At 38.6% G+C, this 16,801-nt stretch overlaps 1 protein-coding gene across 6 annotated transcripts in view; it reads right to left on the bottom strand.

The window, feature by feature from the left end:
* Positions 1-10,808, bottom strand: part of MBNL2 (muscleblind like splicing regulator 2) — a 186,531-nt gene extending 175,723 nt beyond the window's left edge. For 4 of the 6 annotated variants that reach the window (XM_036754504.1, XM_036754508.1, XM_036754503.1 and 1 more), the window contains exon 1: positions 10,575-10,772. The gene's annotated coding sequence lies outside the window, so the exon portion shown is untranslated. Of the gene's footprint in view, positions 1-10,574 lie in introns of all 6 variants that reach the window. The other 2 variants (XM_036754507.1, XM_036754505.1) reach the window with 2 other exon arrangements.
* Positions 10,809-16,801: the final 5,993 nt, after the last annotated feature.

Genomic DNA, 16,801 nt, shown 5'->3' with positions numbered 1-16,801 from the left:
GATCTCAGCTCCACCTCAGGCCTAAGCAAATTGGGAAGGGCTGTCATAGTTGGGGCAGCTTGGTACTATATGACCCCTGAGTGGAGATGCTTAATGCTGCTTCTGATTTGGAGAAGTGGCAGGCAGCACACACAGGCCAGGGAACCCTCCAGGCAAGAGCATTCCTCAATTTCTAGGGTGTTCTAACTATCTATCACAAATGTAAGGAGACATTAATCTTCAAGTGGCCAGGAGAATGCTAAGATAGTTTCCCTAATTTCATTCTTTTCTCACCTCTATCACCCCAGGGAAGCCCCTTTCTTCCCAATAAGTTAAATTTAAGAGCTCCTAGGCCACTAGAACTTAAGAACAGATTTAAGCCATCTCTAGAAATAACCGAGACCCTACAGGTCTTATACTTACACAAGCATTTATTAAGCACTTACTGTGTGTCAGGCACTATGCTAGGTGCTGGGGAAACAAAAACAGATATGAAATTGTTCCAACCCTAGAGGGGTTACCTTCTATCTGGGGTTACAGATGTTCATGCATAGGTACATACAAAATATATTTTAGAATAAATACAAAGTAATGGGAGAGGAGTGTTAGTGAAGGCTTCATGTAAAAGGTGGTGCTTAAACTGAGTTTTGAAGAGGACTTGGGTATTCTAGGAGTGGAAGTAACAGGGGAAACATGGGGCACAGCTAGTAGGAGAGGTAGAATTGTATGTAAAGAACAGTAAGAAGGCCAGCTAGGTTGGACTGTAAGGTATATGAAGGGGAATAATGCAAAATAAGACTGGAAACATAGGTTGGAGGCAAAATGGCGCAGTGGATAGAGCTCTGGGCCTGGAGTCAGGAAGACCTGAATTCAAATCCAGCCTCAGATGGTTAACTGTGTGACCCTCGGTAAGTCACTTATCCCTGTTTGCCTTAGTTTTCTCATCTGTAAAATGATTGCTAGAGGAAGGAAATGGCAAATCATTCTAGCATCTTTGCCAAGAAAACCTCAAATGGGGTCATGAAGAGTCACACACAACTGAAATGACTGTTTAACAACAACAAAACTAAATAGCAGATGTAGTTGTTTCTATTTGTTACCAGATGCAATAGGGAGCCACTGGAATTTATGAAGTGTATGGAGGAGAGAGAGGGAGGTAGTAGTGACAGAGATTGAAGTTGAGGCAGAGATACTAATTAGGAGCCTTTGTCAATAGTCTAAGTGAAAAGTGAGGAGGGGCTGATAGGATGGTGACTATGTGACCAAAGAGAAGAGGAAGGGGAACTCAAGAGATGTGGATGCAGAAACACAGATGACCCTTACCTCATTATATACTGAAATTTATAGGATAAACCATGAAAATAAAACACTTCCTCTTCCTAGAAGGCACACACACATGCGCACGCACACATACACACACACACACACACACACACACACAGACATACACACTTGCAAATGAAGACTGTACAGGGGCTTACTGAAAAAAAAAGAAAAAAACTCTTCTGAGACCAAGCTTTCGTTGCTAGTAAAGTGCTACATTTTTTTTTAATCTGTTCCATTTTCAGTCTAAGGAACAAATTAATTTCTCACCTTTCTCATGCTTATGCATGAAATAAGCATTTCCCTTTCAATCGCTACGCTATAGCTTATTAGGATACTAACCTAACTTTAACCTCTAATTATATTATTGTCTTTACATACGATATATCCCAGAGAAACCAACAGCTGCGGACACTGAGGTAAAAACCAACCAACCAACCAAACAAACAAACAAAAAAAAAACCAAACGACTTAGGGACGCTATATTGTCTCCTCTAGAACCAAAGAAATTGGTATGTAATTGGATCCCAGATTTCTTCTTGGAAGTTTTTCCACCCCTAATGTTTTGCACAGTGCTTGGCATGTAATAAACAAGTAGCAAATGGATTGTTTTTCTTTCTTTCCTTCTTTGGTTTCTGTGGTACTACACTTTTCAGATATTATTTCTATATCTCTATTCCTTTTTCTTTTTCTGCTGCTTCCTCTTTATCTTGCTTCTAACCATGAGTGTTTTTCCAAGGCTTAGCCTTTGGTCACCTCTTCCTCCCTTTCTTTGTACTCATTCAGTAAGCTTGACCATTCCTATATTTGTAACTGTGACCTCTGCAGATGAATCATAAGACCATAGCTCATAGTTAGCCCTAACCTCTCCTCTGTACTTCAGTTTCCGACTTCCATATGCCCTACAGGATCCCTTCCTTTTGGATCTTCATTCTCCTCAAACTTACCATATGAAAAATTGAAAGGGCACAGTGAATAGAGCACTGGCCCTGGAGTCAGGAGGACCAGAGTTCAAATCTGGCCTCAGACACTTGACACTTACTAGCTGTGTGACCTTGGACAAATCACTTAACCCCATTTGCCATGCCTTCCCCCCTCCAAAAAAAAAAAAAACAACTGAACTCATCCTCATCCACATCCCAAAATGGCTCATTTTCCCAACCCCATTAATGGCAATAAAACTGCCATTCTTTCCATCAAAAACCCTGGAGCCTTCTTCGACCCTTTACTCTGCTTTATCTTGACATATGCAGTCATTCGACAAAGCTTTTCATTGCTTTTTGTTGCCCTTCAAAATGTCTCTGAGATTCACCCTTTCTTCTCCATTCCTTTTGCCACCTCTAGTCCAGGACTTCATTGCCTCATGCCTGTATTACTGCAAGAGCTTTATATTTGGTCTCACTTTCTCTGGTCTCTCCTTCCTCCAGTTTATCTTACATAATGCCACCTGATCAACTTCCCTAGAATAGCTGTTTCATTGTCTGCCTCATTAATCTCAAACTCTTCTGCCTGTTTTTTTTTTCTTAAGGTCCTACATAATATGTTCTCATTTACATATCCAACCAGCGCTCCCTCTATTACCCAACATAGAACCTCTTCTCTAAATATTCAAGTCACTGTCATCCATAGATGCCAAACTCATTTCCAGTTCTGGATCATTTCGTGTTCCTAGTGTTTTCCCCTCCTAGAATCCTTTCTTCCTTCCCTCTGCTAATCTAGATACTTCTCTAACACCTTGTACACATCTCATTAGCACCTCACAATCTAACGTATATTTTTTTCAAATCGTTTCATCTTTATTAGCGCTGTCTCTAGCTAGACTGAAAGCTCCTTGAGGTCAATGAACATTTTTTATGCCTCCCTCCACCTTCAAATCATGGTGATCATAAAATAGGAACTCCATGAATAATTTTTGATTAATTGCATCATTGCTGCCAGAGGTTTGTTTTTTTTTTTAAGTAAAGAAATGGAGTCAATCTCTAATAATTTCTAAGTATAAATTGCTAGCGATGGGTTTAACTCAATTATTATTTCAAAAGGCCAGACAAGATACTCCCATGTCAAACAACAGTGCAATTTTAACTACAAATTATTTTATTTCACTAAATACTATATTCATACACATTCACTCATTTACACAAGATATTGATGTACTATAATTTAAACTGTCTACCTGATGCAAATTTTAAGCTTATTAGAATAAAAGCAATTAACCTCCCACCCTCAAATTTTCCCTTTAATATCTCCCTCCACCCCATCCCTCTCTCTTTTCCCCTTCTTCACTCCCTCTTTCTCTCCCTGTGTCTCTCCATCTCTCCTTTTTCTCTCCCCCTCCCTTCCTCCTTTTCTCTCCCTCCCTCTATCCTTTCAACCAAAGCACTGCATTCATATTAAAAATTTAAGCTCCATCAGAGATATATTGTACCCATCCAATTATCTCAAAGATAAAAGTTTATCAATTTTATTTATCAAGAAATTTTCTTGTACATTTTATCCAAAACCCATTGGAGAACCAAATATGGAAATAAAGAGATTAACAAGCAGACATACTAGGATGAGTAATTAATGAAATGTGTTTGTGTTACTATGGCTTTCTTCACAACTATCCCTAGTCTATGAATTTAGGATTTTATAAGCAATGTGTTAATCTCATATAGGGATTAATGTAGTAGTATGGAAAAAAAAAACTCTCTCTAGTCAGAGGACCTGGATTCAAATTCTATTTCTAATACTTCTTACCTGTGTGACCTTAAACAAGTCACTTAACAAAGCCTCAGTTTCCTCATCTATAAAATTAGACAATTAGACTAATGGTCTTTGCAGCTACTTGTAGCTCTTGGTTTACAATCCTATCATTCTATAAGGGCCCAGGGTCAAAATGCAGATTAGTATTAAAATTTAGACTAAAATTCACATATTCCAATTTCCAACAAAGGACTTAAAAACATTAGATTTATGCTGCTTCCTAAGAGAATTCCTAAATATATACTAATATTTGCCATTACTGGACCCAACCTTTTTCCTCCCTTCAAGGCCTGTACTGATAATATTTATAGTGAAATAGGATACTTGGAAGAGGTGTTGGCTGAAGATGGGAAAGGAACCTGGAAGTTGAAGACTTCATGATATCCTCAGGCTATTTACTGACCTGGAAGGGCAGGCATATAGCTTGTGCTTTACTTCTTTATTATTATTATTATTAAGGTTTTTTTATTTTTTAGTTTACAACACTCAGTTCCTCGTGCTTTTGAGTTCCAGATTTTCTTCTGTCCCCCGCCCCACCCCCACCTCCCACCTTCCTCCCCAAGACGGCATGGAATCCAAGATATCTTCGACATACAACTTTGAATTAAACTTATTTTCACAATAGTCAAGTTGTAAAGAAGAATTACGACCAATGGAATGAATCAAGAGAAAGAAGAAACAAAACCAAAATTGCTTTACTTCTAAAGTATGATCAGGAAACAAGATTTTCAGTTCTTGTTGTGTTTTTTTTTGTTTTTGTTTTGTATTTTTGTTATATTTTATCTGTGGATGTCTCATTTAAATAATTTAAGACACTATCAAAAAATTTTTTCTTTTCCCCAAGAATTCAAAAACACAAGAAATATATACAGGAGGGAAAATCCTTAATATCATAAGCAGTAAATCCATTCCCAGAATAGGGTCTGGAGGTAGGAGTGGAGAACATGTGACCTCTAGGCTACAAGTGACCCTCTAGGGCCTCAAATGTTTTGATTAAATCTTTGGATTCAAATTCAAATGATTTGGCCTAGAGGCTGCAGGTTCCCCACTCTGGGCTGGACTTTTGATGTCAGTGATATAGGGTATTCCAAGATGAAGATGCTCCTTAAACAATGAAGGCTGGAGCAGCTAGGTGGTGCAGTGGAACTGAGTTCAAATCCAGCCTTAGACACTTGACACATTTACTAGCTGTGTGACTTTGGGCAAGTCACTTAACCCCAAAAAACAATGAAGGCCAACATTTTCTTTGCAATTTAAAATGTGACTTAACAAGGGTTACACAGTACGGTTCAGTGGAGAGACTTAAACCAGGTGCCTGAGGCCACTTTGCTATCTACTATACATGCCTGCTATATAGGTGATTCCAAAAACTGCCAGAACGGTTATTTCCATGTCCTTTGCATTATATCCAAATCTAGAATTTTTATTGGTTCTGCCAATTCAGCTCCTTCACGGGTTCCTCAAACTCTTATCAACATCCAACCTGATCAGTCTTTTGCTCAATATGCTTTCAGCATTTATGTACTATAGTATAACTATATTAAGTTGTGTACATGTGAGTATTTTCAAAAACTATCCTTGAAGTGTGTGAGTGTGTATGTGTGTGTGTGTGTGTGTGTGTGTGTGTGTAAATTATATGGACACCCAATTACTGTTGATTATAACTTCTTAGGGCAGTTCCATGCCCCCCCACCTGTATATACATACATATACATATGTATAATATATGTATATGTGTACACACATATACTTGATGAACAAGACATTTCTGTTAAGGGCCTCTTATGTACTCTAATCTATGTCTCTTGGTTAATGTAGCACTTTTACATTAAAAATGATCAAGTATCTAAGGCATGCCTGCTACATGGTTTCCAAAACTGGGTGTCCAAGTTCAGAGAATTATGTTTCTGTGATGAATTTTTAAGGCTGAACCTTTAGGACTTTCCCAGGTTGCTTTCTCCTCTCACCTAGCTGGTACATGCTCAGGAAATGTAAATTAACTTTAATAGTAGAAAAAGAAACATATAATTAGGAAGGTAAATATGCTTTTTAAAAAGATCACAATGCCCTGAGGGCCAGGAGTCACTTTTCCTTGATAGGATGAAGACTGTGGGTTCAATCAGATAAATACATCAGGGTTTGCTAAAGGCTCCCCATGTTGTAGGAGTATGGGAATAAGTCCAAGATTATTCTCTAATTGGTTGGAGCCCAGAAATTTTAAAATGATTCAGGCATGAGCCCTAATAGAGAGCTGCTATGGTACACACTATGAACATACAACATGGCCCCAATGGCTTTACACTCTTGGAATTTCCATTGGATTTTCTATTCAATTGTGGTGATGAAGAGTCCTTATATTTGTTCTTCCAGAAAGTACCAACACCAAATCTGACCCCTAACTGGATATGATTTAATTGCCTGAAGGGTTAACATTACTAAGTTAAGTATACATTCCACAAAGATTTCACTTAAATTGCAATTTTGTAAACCATACATCAGGCATGCCCTAGACTTCATCCATTAGATAATGGACTTAGATAATAGACTTCATCCATTAGATAAACTCTTTGATAGAGACTAAATGAAGGCAAAAAATGATCTTGCCCACCTTTATTTCAGGGTATTTATATCTACTGCAGCAAAGGAAATTTTCTAAGTAAATCTTGCTTAAAAAAATCACTCAGCTTTACAAAATAAAGTTTTCTGCCTTATCTTTAAACATTTGGTTTAACTTTTTTGTGCTAGAAAATTGAAACATCTCAGGCCAAACCGTACAGTACAGCTTGTACTCATTTGTCTTATATAGATCTAGTCATAATGTTACTTTTTTATTCTTATGACTCTTATCATAGATATAACTAGCAGGGTTTTTTTTTAAATCTGAGGAGATCAAAAAGCTTGGAAAAAGAGTCCTATAACAAATTTACAAGCTCTGATATTTATCTTCTGGCCTCATTATATTGAAAGAGAAACAGTATAAAATGTCAAATTACTTGCTCATTGACACATCACAAGTCAACATATATCTAGTAATGTATAACCCAATATTCCTCAAGAAGATCAAATGAACAAATATTTACAAAATGTCTAGTAAGATCAAGGCCCTGTTGAGGCCTGTGCTCGTAGTACCCTCACTTAGGAACACCTACCTGTCATAACTCATTGGTCTTCAGATTGGACTCATTAAAGGACTGACTCCCACCCGAGCAGGAAAAAATACCAAGGTTTCTATGAGCTACATCAGCTCAAGTTGATTACAGATACTCAATTTTTTACTTCCCCTTCAAAGGGCTTGTTGACCCGCCAGACTCTGACAGCATACCTGAGATCTGGGTCCATGAAAGGTCTGACCTATAGACTACTGCAGTGTTCACCTGTTCCAAACTGTAGAACAAGGTTTTCCTTCTTTATTTCTGACCCCCCAGTTTGACTCTGACTCTTCATACTCGACTATCCACACAGACATTCCTATAGCTTTTCCATCCTTGTCCTGCCTCACTCCTGATTGGGCAATGTTATACTCCGCCTATTTTGATGGATTCAGATACCTAAAGGGACAAAAATGTTTCACCACTATGTAACTATCACCCAACAACCCAATACACAAAATAGTCACTTGAGATTATAATGTCTCTTCATTAATCAGAAAGCTTTACTTGGCACAACTTAAAAAAAAAGTCTATAGTAATGGTAGTGCAGTGTAACTTCAGGTTTTATTTTAAATCTAAGCAGTTCAAGGTGCCTTTCCTACTATCTTTCCTTGAGGATAGTATGGGAAGATAAGAAGAAAACATTTCCATTGTAAGTGACCCAAATTTAACTTAACATAGGACACATTTTTCAGCTCCCTTCTCAACACCTAATCCTTATCTCTTACATACAATCTTGGCCACTTGGTCTTGCATGCCCATATAGCTTGCCGAAATCTTGGCCCCGGCTCCCACGCTGATCTTTCTAATTTATTTTTGCTATAACAGCACCGAATTAAAGCTAGTATTAAATGGAAGCAGGCAATCAGTAGTGATAACTATTGTATTTTGTAAGTTTTTCTTTGTAATTTATCCTCTCTTATGTTCTCCACATTCACAAACTTGCCACAAGAGCCAAACAAAATAATATTAAGCCTTTTCTTAAAAGCAAGATCCATAATTAGAATTTTTTTTATTTACACAGTCTCTCTTATGTTACTTTCTCACTGTGCTCAGTTTACCTGACAAAATTAGTCTTGCAGGATAAGTACGAAAATTTCTAGAAAAATAAAACTACACAAGACTGTGAAGGGTTAAGTATATACTACCACACATCTTAATTCCCGGAAGCCTTTGCCCAGACAGTTTCATTAATACTAGGGCTTTAAGCCTTTGTACATTAAGAACATAATTCTACCAAGGGAGAAACAACTTCTTCGTATATAAAAGATCCCATACTCCTAAAAATTCCAAGGTAAAGGGGACACTGTTGCTCACTTTAAATATGGAAACACTGCAGTAGTGACTTGCCCAAGGTTACACAATCAGCTACTGTGAATATAGAATAGGATCTGAAACTCCTGATACAAACTGCTCTAATCAAAATTCTTTCCTAAAAGGCTCGTTATTAAAGACAAACTTGCACATGGATGTCTCCTAACAGCTTCCCACCTGTGCCGCATTAACTCCTTTCACCTTCCTGTTCTTCTGGCCCTCCTGGACCAATGTATGGTGGTGGTATGGAGTCTCTGCACAGCAGCAGCTGTTGCCACCATCATGACTATGCCTGGACGCTGGTGGAAGCTGCCTCCTCAGTCCTCGTTCTGGAGAGACTGGATATGGTGGCAACCGTCTGTATGCACCAAAAGGGAGGATGGGCCAGAGAAGCTCTCTGCTTCAGTGTGCCAGCACCTCTCGTCATTCCCTCCCCCCTCCCAATCCGGGCACCAGACAGAAGGCCTTTACTGTCTGCTTATCAGGCAGGTATTAGGTAGAAACCCTCTTAACAATTCAGGTCAGTTCAGAATTTAGCTATTTCACCATTTGAAGACATAACTCAGAACCTGTCAATCTGGAGTTAGAATGCTTCTCACCAGAAGCTTGAATACAAGAACAGACAGCAGAAATAGTTGGGAGATGACGTCAGAAGTTCTGGGCTAGTGTCCTGCACTTCTCCTTGAAAGTAAAATCAGTAGGTCTAGAAGAATCTATGTGGCATCAGACTTGTTTTTAAATAAGTCGTTGGGCTATGCCTTGTAAAATCAGTCAAGAGGTCTTAGAAAAATTACTTTTATTTTTAGATAAGAAAATGCCATTTAAAGTGGATTGATGGCTTTAGTTTCACATTAATAAATATTACCCGATTATAAAAAAATCTTTAAATATAACCATTGTTAATGTGACAGTAAGTGGTGTTTTGAAGAGCATTCTCTGCGGTGCTAAGGCTTTCTCTCCTCGCTTCAGTGCTTGCTAACTATTCTGAAAATGTTACACATTTATTGTAAACACATGCTTCCATGGCCTAACAAAAAGGCACTGATCCCCTCTGCCTGGCAGAATTTAAAACAGAAAGGGCAGCGAGAATTCCTCAACAAATATAGCCCTTCATTTCCCAATGCCAAGTGTGTTAAATATAAATCTTCTCCATCATTTCCCACTCTTAGTTCTCAGGAAGAAAGTTGATATGGTTCAGCATAGTGAAAACACAGCTTTAAAAGCTAGCCTGCCCTCATTAAATTATTCTGCTGGCTGTGTGTTCTCATTAAAAATGCATAAAGATCAGATAATTGTAGTGAGCATTATTCACCCAGCTTTACTTTTTTATATAATGGTTCTACTTCTAAGCTGGAAACAAAGACTCAGCCTTGCCAGAAAAAAGAACTGTAAACATTGAGCTACAGTATCAAAAACTTGCCAGAAACTGCCTGGCTATGTTATTAAAAATGTGCTTTTCAAACTCCATTAAAAGGCACAATGTATCCGAGGTGTATCAGTCCCTGGTTTCTAAACAGACCGTCCTTTTTATTTGGTCAAACATTCTGCCGAGGATTGTTTACGAGGGAGGTTTATTTTTTCTTTCTCCCCCCAATTATGAGTCAGTTTTTCAAATAACATAGTCACTGTAAACTTTATTGATTTGGGGGTTAACTATCCCTGCATGAAACCTTTCCAGAACAAGCTATGAGGAGGCTATGAAGAATCCAATTAAGTAGCACGGTACTTTTAGAAAGATCTATCGATCTTTTCCTTAAATAAAATCCCGATTTTCTGTCTCATGCTCAAATCGAGTGGTTTTGATTCAAGTTGTGCCACCTCTTTCCCTGAAAGGAAAATGTTACGTAAAACTCTCGTCTCTCCTCCAAGCGCTACATTTGCCTCGGAGGAATTCAGTTTCACTGGCTTCCCTAAGCAACACACATGGTATGCAGCGCACTGCAGCAAACTCTCTAAACATTCAAAAAAAAAAAAAAAGAGAGAGAGAGAGAGACAGACAGAGAGAGAGAGAGAGAGAGAGAGAGAGAGAGAGAGAGAGAGAGAGAGAGACAATGAATCTCCTACCTTATTTAGCTCTGTCTGCTCCTCTCGTTTGCAATCAGCACAGGGCCATCTGGTAAAATCAAACGGCCAAACCTTTCCCACTGCATCGTTAGGAAGAAACGTTCGGGTAAATACTTTTCATTCCCTTTTTATTGTACTCGGGAAGCCTGCTGCCTGGGAATTTTCCCCTCAGATGATGAAGCAAAGACACCGTCTAAACTCTGTTGCTGTAAGACTGCAGCCCTTCCTTCCAACAAGTCCCTCCCAGTCGATGCTAGCCAATCAACAGCCGTTTCGTCAGCTCTACTGGTCTGAAACTGGTTGCAATAGGATGACTGACAAGGCAACACAGCACTTGTAATATGTGAAAACAGTGCATCCATACTGATGAAAAAGGAATTTCCCTCTCAGAAGAAAGCAGTCATAGAATGAAGATAAAGTGTCATATAACTGGCAAAGCAGGGATACACCGAACGAAAGGCAACCTTTTTTTTTTTTTAATGGTCTCTTGTTTGCACGGTAGATGCTTTTACAAATACAAAATTGTGCAGAACAGAGATGAAATAAGGCCGCAAATAATAAAACTGAAGTAATTGCCCCATATGACAGGGCAGATTTTTAGAAAAAGAAACAAAGAAAAGAAACTCTACATGCTTCATGAGACTGGTCATTCATCTTTCCGAATTATTTTTATGATGAAACTAGAGCTCATTAGCTGCAATGCATATTCAAAATCCAAACATGTTGCTAGCTCACTAATGCATCAGTTTTACTGTACAACATCTGCTGTTGCTATGGTTAATTGCTAGAGCCTGTATATCTTTCATCTAAGTTTTCAGACCACTAGGGACTGTAATTAGGGAACGGTGAACAATAAAAATGGTATCTATACATTACCCTTTCATAATTTTGGCAAAAGCCCATGAACGGATTAGGTGTACCTTAACTGACTTTGGGGCTATTTAATTAATTCTGTGCCCTTGCTCGGATTGCCTTTTATAAAGAAATGATTTCAGGATGATGCCTGCTGCCATGGCAAAAGCTTGCCAAACATGCTTAGCACATGAGCCAGAACTCCCCATCAGGTGCTCTGCCACATATAGAGTTCTCTGCAAGTCTGGTGTTCAAGAGATGCAGTTGGGGAAAGAACAGTAACAGTGTAAATAAAGGTTTACATGAAGTAAAAATTGACAGTAGCTCCCCACACCTTGAAAGCCTCTGGAGGGTTTGGAAAACACACAAAGCAGGTACTTGCCTTACATTAAGCACAATGTGAGCAAAAAATAAAAAAGTATAATGATGACATGAATAAAGCTACTATTCATGTGAAAGGTTTAACCCAAAGCAGCATTGTTTAAAAGTTACTATTGAGTGCACCTGTGATGAAGTTAACTCTTGGCGTGGAACTGGGAAGCTTGTTTTTAATTTAGGAAGAGAATTTTTTAAAAACACTATATTTCACGTGGCTCATCAAGCACTTTTTCTTTGGTAAAGCAATGTATACAATAAGACAGAGGCAAGTGAGTAAGGGTATAATTTTGAAGTACTTTATGTTGGTAATATCCATAAGATAGTGTTAACTATATTTTGCTAAATTTTTAGATATTTAGATAAATAATGAGGATATCTAGTAATTTTTTTTCTTGATCTGGACTTAGGATTTTATCTGTGTTGGGAACTCATGGTGTGGAAATTCCTTCCTCTGATGCAGGTCAGCAACTTGTCTGAACCATATTCTTTTAAAGTTTCTGATGGTTACATACTTGATATGTTTCTTTTATTCTTTCTTTTTTTAAAAAAATTTAGATCTGTGATTTCATAAGTGAAATGAGTTTCCCATAAGGAACTTCCTCTACCAAAGCAGGTCATCATCTGCTCTGAAACTTAGAGTCCAGAGTTGCTAGGGACATTGGGAGGTTAAGTGACTTGTTTAGGCTCACACAGTCATATCATAGGTAGGTCATGAAGCCATGCCTTCCTTTTTCCAAGGCCAGCTCTCTTTCTACCGTGCCATGCGGTCTTTCATATGTCATGAAAGGCAAATAATATCTTTGAAAAATGAAAATTTGCTTATCATAGGAACATAGGAGTTAGAGCTATTGGGGGAGAGTCACATAATCTCAAAGCTGTATGGGACTCCAGAAGCCATTTAATCTAACCTACGTCTAACTGTGAATGCCTTATACAATGTATCTGACAAATCAAGTTTTTGTTTGACACTCAGGGTGAGAGAACTTACTCTTGTAGCAATCCTTTCCACTTATTCATCTAGACCAACTCTTATTTTGCAGATAATGAAACAAGCCCAGAGACATGAAGGGCCTTACCCAAGGTCACACTGGAAGGAAAGAGCAGAGCTGGGACTCAAAACCAGTCCTTCTAACTCCAAATCCAGTATACCACACTACATTATTGATTTCCCCACATTTCCTTAAAATACTCTCTTTTAAAATAGCCACTTTTTTGCATTCCCCATAAAAATCTAACAAATTCAGAAATCCTAAAACTGGAAGGAGCCTGAAGAGACTGTCCAGTCTGGTCCCCTTCACTCAGTCAGGGAAACCATTATCAACACCATATGAAACAACTGAGCTCCATAGAGTTTGCAACTTCTCCAAGTTAATGTAATTTATCTCAATTTATCTGGATTATGTTCATTTCACAATCTCCAAAAATTGTTTCAAATTTGTTTTGTTTGGATTTGGATTAATTGATAAAACCAGTCATAAAAATACCTTCAGCAATAATCTTTTTAAAAAAAAACATTTTATTGATATCTTTCATTTTTACATCACTTTAACTTCCCAATACATACACTCTTCCTCTCTCTTCCAGAGAGCCATCGCAAAGAATGAAACGGAGAAAAAAAATTCAGCAAAACCATCCAACACATCAAACAAATCTGACATTATCCACAGTGTTTCAAACATTTGTAGACATAGTCTTCTAGGTCTACAAATGTGGAAGGGTAGTACATTCTCATAGGTCTTCTTTGGGGCCAAGTTTGGTAGATATAATTTTACAGCATTTTAATTCTGGTTTTTATTTTCCTTGTTATTATTGTTTCTGGCTATATTGTTGCAACACATATTTTTATAACATACATGTGTGTATGTGCATACACACATGTATTTATATATGTGTTTATACACATATACATATGTTTTATATATGTATATGAGAGTACAGGAGTATACTTCTTCCCCTTCTGACTTCTATCATTATCAGTGGCACTAATGCTCCCCCTAAGGTATTAAGCCACCAAGATATTAAGCCATGGTATTTATCTTTGACTCATTACCCTCTTTTATCAGTCACAGCCATTCTGTCACCAAGACCTGTTCATTTTCCCTTCAAATTGTCTCATAGATTCATTTATTCCCCTCAATTTCCACCTCTGCCTCATAGTTCAGACCCTTATCATCTCAGACTTGTATTATTCCAATAACCCTCTTGCTGGTCTGTATGACAGACTATCCATCCTGCTGCCAGACTAATCTTCCTGTAACTCTGCTTTCATCATGTTGCCTCCCTGTTTATAATCCTCATAGAGTCATAAAATATTGAGTTAGAAGGTACCTCAGAGATCATCTAGTTCACATCCCTCATTTTCTTCTGCTCCAAATGGACCCTTGATCAGAAAGATTTCAGTATTCCTACCTAGTGCAGTTCTCATCCTTATCTTCCCTTGTGGCTGTCACATGGGACATTTCTCATGTTCTTTTGACATTGTAAGGATTTCAATGGAGCTTACAGACTGTCTGTGAGAAAATTAAGTATGAGGAATATGGTGGGAATTTCTGAAGGTCACGTAACTAATATGTAGCAGAACCAGAAGTGGAACTCATATCTCTTGACTTGAGATTCAGGGGTCTATCCATTATTCTAAGTGACTATTTCCCATCCTCACAAATCTAAACCTAAGTTCCGCTTGGCTTCTGAGACCTTCCAAGATCTTGTCTTAACTTACCTAACCTTATTCCCTAAATTTCTTGGCACTCATTCTATGTTCTGGTTAAATATATCTTTCAATGGATATCCCATGCTCATTCTTGCCCCTGTGCCTTTGTTTGGGTTACTCCATGCTGCCTACAATATTCCCTTTCCTTCCTTTCACTTATTGAAACTCCTTCCTATGCTTCAAGGCGTAGCTCAAGATTGGCCTTCTCTATGAAGCCATCCCCGAGTATGTCAGCCCTAACTTAGGCTTCATTACTGTGAACTTCTATAGTGAACTTCTAGTTTATACTAGTCTGAATTTGGACTATATTGGCATGGCTCAATCAGAAGGCATGGTAGGCCCAGCCTGTAGTCGTTCCAACATGTTGAAGTAGATTGGGGGAATGAAACACAAAGATCTGTCATAAAAAGGATAGATATTTAGGGCTGGAAGATTGAGTCATAAAGTCAACATTGTAGCCTTTCCTCTGTGTTTTGTCATTTATCTCAGACCTTGAAGATGAATGCTTTCAAGAAAATCTGTTACTAAAGTAGCCTGTGCTTTCAGCTTATATCTACTGGATACTATGTTGGACCCAACTTCTCTCATCCCCTTGATTTTTCTGCAGACACTTTCCTCCTTCTGAATTTTCGTGGCATTGATTGCATTCCCTTGGCTCTCTTCCTTGTCTAAATCACTCTTTCTCATGCTTCTTCACTTGACTTCTCATTTTCCCTTACCCAACATATCCAATCCGTTGCCCCACTCATTGTTTCTACTTCCCTGATGTCTTTCATATCCATCCTCTTCTCTTCAGTAACATGGCCACCACACCAATTCAGGCCTTCATTGCATCTCATCTGAACTATTGCAACACATCCTAATGGATCTTCCTGTACCTCTATCCTCGTCTCACTACAATCCATTTTCATGTAGCTGCCAACATGATTCTCCTCATATTCAGGTCTGATCATGTCACTAAGATATTCACCAAACTTTAATAACTTGATTGCCTCTAGGATCAAGTACCTGCTTTTCTGTTTGGCTTTAAAAGCCCTTCACAATCTGGTCACAACCGCTTCCCGTACTCTACAATCCAGCCAAACTGGTTTTCTCGTTGTTTCTCACACACAACAACTCAGCTCCCGTCTCGGTAGCTTTGTGCTTGTCTGCCATGCCTGGAATGAACTTCCATCTCACCTCTGCCCTGAAGAGTCCATTGTTTCCTCCAAAACTCTGCTCATTTTTCACCTTTCTATGAAGCTCTTCCTCACTCTCCTGATGGTAGTGTCCCATCAAATTACCTTTTATTTTTCATCTGTCTTGTTCCTCCTTATTTATATGTGTCTCCTTTTATTTCACTTTTGTTGCTGCATCTCTAATGCCTAGGACAGTGCCAGGCACATAGTAGGCACTTAAGGAATGCTTGCTGGTGGAGTAGTTCATTGATCTGTTGGCCTTTCCCCCAGAACAGGATGTGATTATACTGTGTGACTCCCTGATCAATGCTCAAGTTACTTGACAAGAATCAATTCTTCCAGCAGGAGGCTCCAGAGACTATGGAGCCATGAAAATGTTTGGCTCAGACCTCTGAGGAATTGGCTACCTCACAAATTGCATTTGTTATTCTGAGGAAAGCAAAATGATAAAGTAAATGACAGGTAGAGTCAGCAGTCATGGCTCCAGATAGCACCTATATTTCCCTAGATGTCTTTGTCAAGCAATAGAAAGAGATGCATAGGGTTCCTGGGGCCATGAATGTTGTTTTTGTAACCTGCCATTGAGGACTGCACACAGTCCAGGCTAAGGGTCAAGCTGCCTGCTGAGTCACTTTGTATTTCACTGGAAATAGTATCCTCTTAGATAGCAAGGAGAGGTTCTTTCAGAGACTCATGATTTTGACTCTCTTACCCACAATAGACTATGTGAAATATTTTTGGAATGAAATACTTGCCATGATGGATCATCCTCCATTGTTCTTCAATCCCACCCACTAGGGTTACATATCAAGGGTTGGGAGAATCAAAATAGCTTGAGGGAAGTAACATGAGGCACTAACTCTCACTGCCCAAGTCAGAGAGCCATCTATTGTCACATAAATACAGCTGTAGTGAGATTGCCCCCATCCCACCACTCTTCCTTGGATCAATCATTTCTTGCCTATTTCATAGGTGTAAGAACAAACTACCAAGAACTACGCAATTCATATTGAATCCTTAGTAGAATAAACTTGGGGGCTGTAGGAAATTTTATGGATTTAGCATTGGCAGAAAGTGAGTAAATTAGAATTTAGTCTGCCTGGATGGTG

Source organism: Trichosurus vulpecula, chromosome 4 (assembly GCF_011100635.1).
Source record: "Trichosurus vulpecula isolate mTriVul1 chromosome 4, mTriVul1.pri, whole genome shotgun sequence".
In the NCBI taxonomy this organism is placed as follows: domain Eukaryota; kingdom Metazoa; phylum Chordata; class Mammalia; order Diprotodontia; family Phalangeridae; genus Trichosurus; species Trichosurus vulpecula.
This window is presented reverse-complemented; position numbering and strand designations above follow the sequence as displayed.